Here is a 9,360-nt window from a genome sequence, read left to right as displayed (position 1 = left end):
GGACTATAAACTACACTACCAAAAGAAAGGTTGGACGAAGTGATGGGGTTGCACGACATATCAAGGAAAGGCGCAAAGGAGAGCTTCAATGAAAGAGATACACCATGATTGTGGGTCCTGTGCAGTCAGGCCAAAAAGTGATCATTGGAAGCACTATATTGATTGGATGGTGTTTTTTCTGTTAAAAGGAATGTGGGGGGGGGGCATTTAATATGCATATCTTTAGAAATATGTTGCCAAAATCACATTAATGACAGGGAATTGGAGGGAACGAACAAATTTGAATTCAAATTGAGCTATAAATATGGCATCCTGCTCCACATTCGAACACTTTGTTCCTTGATAATTTTCCTTAAGTTGTTGCGCTTTCAATTGTGTCTAGAACAGTGTTGTATGTCTGATAAGGATTGGGAGAGCATTCTTTCACAACCAGAATTCACAAACTTACCTGATAATCCTTGAGAGAATGACTCCAACGCAACCTAAGACTACAGCAGAGGTGGCCCAACTTGTACCTACAGGGTTGCCTACTACCGTGCCTAGGTCGCCAAGGCCTAAGCCATATGCTTCCACAACGGGAGATAAGAAGCAACATAAGCCCCAACAAGCACCAATGCGACAATCACTGCGGAAAAGCCTGATTCAAATCTGTCGAAAGGGAAAGATGGATAGGTCCAAACAACCGATGGAGCCCCTAGACCTGGATGAGGAATAACTGCATGGAGGCATAGAGGAAATTGACGTAGAAGAGGTTGAGTCAATAACTCGATTACTGCCATATATTCCACCAAGAAAAGCCACGGCTAAAGTGCCCAAAGACCCAAATTCTACGAAGTTTATGGTCTTCACACCTTTGCTGCCAGAGAATGTGTTGTTTGAGGGCCCGTTGCTAGCCCATATACCAAACTTGAAAATGGAGGATTGGGACATGGGGGACCACAAGAGGTTTCTACAGTTGGCATCGAGTATGTACCTAAAGAAGGTCTACTATGAAGAGGTGAACGTAACATGACTTGACCCGATGAAATGGGTGGCTGGAGTTGGGGGCACAGGGCTCCTAAATATGTTGTGGGTGCTGCACTTCAGTCGCACCACTATTAATACAATTTTTGTGCGCCAATTATTAACACTGGTGCACGATGGGTGCCTCTGGTTGGGAGGGCCCATCCCGATCATTGACATGTTGATCCACCGAATAACGTTGCTGCCATACCAAGGAGTGGACCCTGCGGAGGCTTTCGTAGGAAAGTCACAGGAGAAGAAGTTGGCAGACCAAATGAAGAGTGATTTTGTTATGGTCAAGAAGTCGCATGGGTACTCCATTCAGTCCATATCAGATGGCATGGTGCAGTTTGCTGCACAGATCTTGGTTGGTAAGATCATGAGGAAGTGTCGCACCGATGAAGTGTCGACGCCAGTCATCTCTTTGGCTGTGCAGTGCGCCAAAGGAGTCCAATATAATTAGGCTCAATACTTATGCCATGAATTTTTGGAGGATTGCAGAGAGGCCCATGATGATGGAAAGTCGTTCCACTACACATGGTTGTTGTTATTGATCACATTGGTGACTTGGAGGATGCCTAAAGAAATTCAATTCCCTCAATAGGACTCAGAACTACTTGAGGCCACGAAGTTTGCTTCGTTATGGGCTATCAAAGACCCCACACGAGTGATGGAGAAGAAAATATTTTAGGTCTTGTTCGAGTCAGAGCTAAGGATGGTAATTAACTAGCAGACAAGGTTATCACCAAGTTTGCACGAGAAGTATGCCAATGTGTAAATTTTACTGCAGATTTCCATAATCTGCACATTCGCGCGAAGAAATATGCTTAGGGAATATGGTACAAGTTTCCATATTTAGTCACCGAAGATGATATTATAGGGGTTGTCAGTAAGTGGCCAAGTGACTAGCTGACGCCCTCTGATATCGGCGTAGGAATGAGTAAGTTTGTTGGAGGTGAAACAACACAGACAACAATAACAAAAGTAGCAGATAAGAAGAAGGAAGCACAGAAGGCTTCTTCTTTAGAAAAGGTTGTGGCAAGAGAAAATGTCGAGCAGCAGAAATAAGTTGCTGCAAAGAAGAAAGAAGCGATTGCCAAGGAAAAAGCAACAATAAAGGAAAAGACTTCATCGCAGGCCACCATTGACCTCAACGAGTCAGAAAATGAGTGCACGAACATGGAGGAAGCAATAGAGGGAGAAGAGAAAGGGGGCGCAGGCTTGGAGTCCCCCTTCATCATTAATAAGAGGCAGAAAAGGAGTTCGACGGGACTGCGCAAGAAGAAAAAATCAGATAAATTAGTGAGTGCAACGACTTTGGTCCTCATAGAGGAGGACTTGGATGAAATTGGGGATGTGGTCTGCGATGCAACAATGAATCTTATGAGCCACTTTGAAGCGTAGTACCAACAAACACTAAGCAAGGTACAACAGGGATTGTGGGAATTACAGGTCCAAACTGGTCTTATTCAAATGAGCGTGGGACAGGCGAGCTAGAAACAAGTGAGCGGGTCAGCCCTGGAAGAAGAAATCACACTAGATCTTCGCAAAGTGTAATTTCCAGAGGGGTCCCTATGTATCAACTCAATAGAAGGTAGGGCACACCTACTACATATGAAGGACTTGAGTCTGAACCTAATCATGCTTCCTATTTAGACTCTGCACGAGCTGCACCAAGGGGTATCAGGCGAGCTATCAGTCCAGGAAGAACGCGGACTGTTGATCATCAATGAGGTAAAAAAAAATAATTAGTAGATATTTGAGGAAAAGGTGCACGCCCTCAAGGAAAAGGAGGAGGTCACGACACGAAGTCAACAACTGGAGGCTTCTATTACATAGGCTATAGGGAGCTCCCCAAGCTCTAGATTGAGGCAGAAGCAGCCCCTACAATGAAGATTAAGAAGCTAGCTACTGCGGTGAGGGAGTCATAGGTAGAAATCAGCAGAGTTAGGTTTGAGCTGCAACTGCAAATCTCGGAGCTAGAACTTAAGTTGCATCGCACTACCCTTCCAAAAGTCAGAGAGCAACGCGAAGCTTCTATAAAAGAAGAGATGACCACCTTGGAAGTTGCAATCAAGGACTGCACTCAGTTATTTGAATAGGCCATGGAATTATGGACCTTGTTGTAGGAGGATCCAACTCTATAGAAGATTGAAGCGGACATCAGAGAGAAGAAGAGAGGATTTGATGAAATCAGGTCGACAGTGCAAACCTTAGCACCAGTGCAAAGGTTCACCTGATTGTAGGAGGACAAGCTCATCCAGAGCGAAATTGATGAGTTGTGTTGCAAAGAAGAAATCATATCTTCAAGGACGCAACCTTGGGCGAATGAGGCCAGTCAGTTGACGTTGTCAGTTCAGAGAAAGATAAAGGCCATGCAACAAACACAGAGAACAATGGGCCTTGCAGTTGAAGACCCAACCACTGAGAAATTGGTTGAAGAAGCCTGTTAGGCCACTATGCAAGGGGCAACAGACTTGCAAGTTTTAAATATTGAATTCGGTGAGCTGTAGGCAAAGATCAATGCGCCACCAAAAGAGTGACTCGAGGACAAGTAACGAATTTGTGTTGGGGGCCTATTGGGACAGGGTCCCCTGGGGTCCATTTTGTAATCATTTCTGTTATCTCTCTAAAGTCTCCACATTTTGAGGAAGTAGAGTGCGAAGGTCGTAGAAGCCAAAGGGGATTTAGGAAGGTCAAAGCCCCTTATTATGTTAGAAGTAAGATGTTTTGTGACCCACCAATGGTTCACGAACCATGGTATTGTAATGAAAGACGCTATATAAAGAACTCATAGCGAGTCATAGGAGGTCAGTTAATGATTGAAGATCTATGCATGGGAAAGTAATCTAAGGTAGAAGGGTCTGTTTTCTGTACATAGGTGAAGGGGAAGGCTCCTGTAGCTGTGTTCGTGGAGACTTTGGTAAGTCCGCAGCTGAGTGCGCGGGGCCTTGCAACTGTGTGTGCAGGTAAGAAAGAGTATGTAATAGAATGATTGATCATAATAAAGACTATTTTGGAGCCATCTCTGTGTATCTGTGACTTTCTGTTTTCTTATGCATTTTCTGTGTATTCGCTCTATTTTCTATAATTATCTTAAGAAACACTTAATTAATGCACGAAAGTAGTAGATCTGTTAGTTTACTTGATGATATGGATGTTTAAAGCAATTTGTGCAGAGTTAGAAGTTGTTATCTATAAGTTATCTTAATTTCCGCATTTCAAGGGATAAGATTCGTGAAGGTTGGGATAAAGCCCTAGAAGTAATAGAAACCCATCACGTAGACCTCTTGATGCAGAAACCTAGTTCTGTCATCCCCCAATACTACTTTGGGTGAGATTGCAGCTTTCCCTACGCGGGTTGTTTCCGAAAGGGCCAACAGTGAATGGTTTTGTTAGTTGGCGCAACTAACTCTGAACCTGGGTCTAGACCCCCTTAAGCCAACAACCACACATAAAAACCCTAATAAGTGGGATATTTAATAAAACCTGTAAATAGAAAAACAGAAGTCCATGAAAGTACATTGAACTTGGCAAATTCCAAAAATTTAAACTTATGCTACTCAAACCCTATAATGGCTCAATGTCCAAGTGAAAAATCTATTTCATGATGCATAGCATGAATATAAATCTGAAATAGTATACGAGTTCAATAGAAGAATTTCATATTAAAAATGACACACATACTTTACATAACTCTCACTTAAATATAGCCTCAAGGGTTAGCTCAACTGGTCAAATCAGTGCCTCGCCGATCGGGAGGTGACAGGGTCCATTCTCTCCGAAGCCCTTAGGGTTAGGCCTAGTTATTAGCCAAGGAGCTTGATTCCCTTCGGGGTCGATCAGCGTAGATTTTGTTGAGATTGCAACAAGATGATGGAGCTTAGTGAAAAGAGTCGCCTTCACTAAGTGGGCCCGCAGGCAAATTATGGCACAAGTTCTATTTTTGGATCTCAGCAGGGATGATCACAGCAAGAGTGACCACAGCAGGGATGATCACAGCAGGAGTTACCACAGCAGGAGTGATCATAGTAGGAGTGACCACAGCAGGAGTGATCACAGCGGGAGTGATCAAAGTCTATTTTTAGACTGGTTGTCCAAAATAGAAAAGTCAAATATTATTGTCTCATAATAATATTTGGACTATAAACTTGATCTTATTCTCTTGGAGCACTTTAGTTTGAGCTACAGATGTGGTCCATGCAGCTGTCAGAAGGAAGTAAGCTTTTCTTATGAGTCAGTTGAGTTGTTGCATGCATGACTTCAGTTAGAACTCAATCAGTTGAGTTTGGTGGAGTTGATTGTGGAGTTGATGGAGTTGTGTTCAGTTTGACCTGGTTAAACTAGTTGTAGTTAGTCTAACTGCAAATAGACTAATGATGAGTTGTTAAACTAATTATTAACTCATAATACAACTATAGAATACATCAGTTAACTTAGTTGCATGTCAGTACATGTTCAGTTCAACATGGACAGGTGTTAGAGAATCAGATTACTATCAGTTGTGACTATAGTTGTGCATCAGATCTTGCACAATCAAGGGATTGAGTATGCCAATGAGTTTGCTCATGTATTTGCCCAGTATTATAGCCTTTGCTCACGTCTAACATAGTGTGAGTGATTCTTTGGAGGTGAAATACGAGTTTGGTAAACCATTCTCATTCATTCTTGAGCAGGTATTGAGCAATGGAGGTAGGCAAGCAGTGGAATAGATTTGGAGATCAGATCTTAGCTGTATTGTGTGTAACAGGTGGAGCTGGTACTGGATTTCTTGTGATAAGCATTGTACTTTGTAATGTTACATGGTCTCAATCATTAATATACAGAGAGTTGGGGTTTTTAGCGAGATGCTTTCCCCAGGTTACATACTGTGTTAATGTGTGAATGCTCTTGATGTTTTATTGTTATTGATGCTGCTATATTGATGATCAACGTAGAGGAGATTATGTATTGTGTATGTATTCCGCAATAGTACATGATCAAGATAATCTCTGTTGAATATGTGTTAAATTATTCAAAATTTCTACTTCCATGGACGTAGCGGCCACCCGATGACCAGGATGTCCATGAACCACAGCTAAAAAAAAAAAAAAACTCTCACTAAAATACTTATAGAGCATAATATTTGCAAAAACCTAGAGGGTTTTGTAACAAGAAAAGCTAGTCGTGTGACAATAAGAAACTCATTTCTTCCAAATCAAAACCTTGAAAATACGCAAAGGCTGGAAGGTCATTCTCGTGAACAAAAGTATGCCTAAAGATGCACAATGGGTATTAAACCCTCATGCATATGAACCAAAAGACCTGTAAGCAAATAGACAAGTGTGATAAGAACTTGGAGGAAGAAGCAAAATTGAAACCGTAAACCGGAATCATGCTTTTGACCGAGTGCCAATTACGAAGGTGAAAACCCAACCTACAAGAGTTGAACCGAAATGAGGAGACATTAGAAACCTTTTGAATAATACAGTAGTCTATAAAAAAATTTAGAAGAAAAGAGTCGTCATTACCTGTAACCTTGTAGAGATCAAGTGGAAACCAAGGCCATGCTAAAAGAGGAACAAAGCATAACCATTAACACACAAAATAGAATTTGTAATTAAAAGTAGAAAAACTTGGAATAGAGACAAATTATAGAGAGATGCTGTCGTTATACCTGTGTAGAAGGGAGAGGCCAAGAAGACTTGTTGGTTCCAAACGATTGGCTTAGTAATACCCCAAACTTCCAACTCCAAAGATTAGAAAAATTTTAAACGGGATTATTATTGATTAAACTCTTTCTCAAAATCCCATTAAATCATATGACGAGAACTAGCAAGGTAACATAAAAACTTACTCGTACTAGTGCATCTTTGACCACCATGGAAACTCATCTAGGAGCCCTTTGGGGACTAGGGTTTGTGCACATGTCATAGAGCTCAACTGGTACCTCACAAAGTCACAAATGATTGAGGCAAGCACACTGGAGTGGGGGGTAGTTACCCCAAACAAACCCTATCCATTTGGGCTGTTAAATCAAAACCCTAGTGAAACGAATGAAATATCTGCTAACAACTCAATTGTGCCAAGACCGGGGATGTTGTGGAACTCTATAGAAAAAGATCGCTAATAAGTTCAAAACCATCGAAGACTTAACAACAAGATTTAAGGTTTAATAATGTGCTAAGTGACAAGGTAATATATAAACGCTATAAACGCTACGACCTTGAACCATAGAAAGTACACATTCATATGTCAACTATATAAACCTTACAATATAATATCGCACACCTTATCGGTTTTTTTCAAATCCTCTAGAAGTTCTCTCCGAAAGAGACAAAAGCGCTATCACCCATCAACAAATATTTATATGCACTATTAAATGTAATAACCATGACTATATTTAATATGAAACAACAGAAAACGAGGGACCTCAAGATTGGTAATCGAAACATAATTACGCCGTAAGGCGTTCCCTCTGAGAAAGACATCCCTAAAATGTGACGTGTGCGATTCTGAGCCATTGATTCTATGTGTTAGACGATTGGGATGTTTTCTGCCGTCGATTTAATCTGTTTTTTTCCATAAAATGATTTAATCTGTTTTTTTCCACCAGCTGGAAGACAGAGAGGGAAGATCTGGCAATGGGCCATAAAATGCAGGCCTCGTTGCGATGAGACTCTTCGCAGTGACTGAACCGAAACTCTTCGCATTCACTGAACCGAAACGTGTCTTCGGAGTGATGAAACGTGTCTTTCTTCTTGGTTTCGTGTCTTTCTTCCTGCCTGAGGGCCGCGTATAGCCAGCGTTGCAAAATTCTTAGCGGTCAGTGTTTCTTTGGGATAGAAGCATTGTATCTTGCTTCATTTTCTATGCTGTGTGACTTCTGCTACATTTCTCCTGGCTTTATTTTTGTTCGTGCAAGCAAACTAACTCACTGGGTTGCCGGAGAATTCAAGGTTTGTGAAGTAACTGTATCCATTTCCAATTTTGGTGTGATCAAGCTCAATTTTAGCAATATGCACAGTGGCGCTGCCCCTGCATAGTTTGTTCATCTCTTTGCCAGCAAGGCCCTGGACGACCTGCAGCCGGTGCGGCAGGCGGAGGTCGGGATGCTGCTGAAGTCGATTCTGGACCATGAGCGGCAAGGAAAGACTGTTAACCTCGGGGAGCTGCTCAACATCTGCACTGCCAACGTTCTCGGGCAGATTATGTTGAGCAGGCGCGTGTTCGACTCACAGGGGTCGACCGCGGGTGAATTCAGGGAAATGGTGGTGGAGCAAATGGAATTGGCCGGGAGGTTTATTATTGGCGACTTAGTGCCGTCTTTGGTTTGGATGGATCTGCAGGGATTGCAGCGAAAGATGAAAAAACTGCACAACAGGTTCGATGAGTTCTTCAGCAGGATGATAAAGGAGCACGAGACTTCGTCGTGTAATGGAGGAGACAGGGCCGATTTTCTGAGTGTGCTTTGGAATCTTAGAAATGATGCAGATGGTGAAGGAGGGAAGCTTACGGATGCCGATATCAAGGCCCTTTTGCTAGTGAGTCTTATTAAATTGTTTAACAAAAAATTTGCAATTTTCCATTCTGTTTTCTTTGCTCAGATTTTATGCTGAGAGAATTTTCTGGATTAAACTGTCAGGATATTTATATTCTGTATCACTTCTCACGTGGGAAAAAAAAAGCCTCCACGAAGTTTGATCGACAAGATTAAGATTCTTTCAATATAAACTACTGTTTGAAATCTGTACTCCTCAAATTTTATGTTTCTTTCTATCCTTTTTTCCAAAAATTTTGGGTAAGATTTTATTGTTTTCTTCAGCTTTTCTCCCATGATTTTCCTGAAGTACTATCTTCTGATCCCCTTCGAATGTTGATGGTGTTGTCTGGAATTGGAAATGCAATACAATGAGCCAGTTTGTGGAATGTGAAGATTGTTTTTTAAAGAAATCTGATTATGGTTTGAATTATTATTTTTATTTTGGAAATGGATTTATCGCCATTAAAAGTTTTTGGCATCTTAAATTAAGAAGTTTGACATTTGTAATTTGAAAATTCGAAAATTCTCATTTGATTTTATCACAATTTTGTCTGAATTTTTATTGTTTTCCAAGAAAATGTTTTGCTTCCTTAGACTATTCTATTGGGAATGGGTTGCTTGGATGGTAAATTTCTCACTGGAATTGGGTGAATTTCTGGGTGGAATCTGGATTTTTTTTTCAAGAAACCTCATTCCCAAAGTGTTTGAATCAATTTTTTGATGCTTGAACATATAACGATAACTGGGAGCATCCAAAAAAAGGATAGAAAAAATTATAAAATGAGAAATTTTTTATTTTTCAATTTTATTATTGTTTTAGAAGATTGAAAAGCTAA

The 9,360-nt window shown here is 41.0% G+C and overlaps 1 pseudogene; it reads left to right on the top strand.

The window, feature by feature from the left end:
• Positions 1 to 8,093: 8,093 nt before the first annotated feature.
• On the top strand, positions 8,094 to 8,600 carry LOC149152051 (flavonoid 3'-monooxygenase pseudogene; annotated as a pseudogene).
• The last annotated feature ends 760 nt before the right edge of the window (positions 8,601 to 9,360 follow it).

This window comes from Pinus tabuliformis, chromosome 9, assembly GCF_031772625.1.
Source record: "Pinus tabuliformis cultivar Carrire ecotype Pingquan chromosome 9, CPIR1, whole genome shotgun sequence".
Lineage (NCBI taxonomy): Eukaryota > Viridiplantae > Streptophyta > Pinopsida > Pinales > Pinaceae > Pinus > Pinus tabuliformis.
Note: the sequence above shows the minus strand (reverse complement) of the source record. Positions and strands in the feature narration are given on the sequence as shown.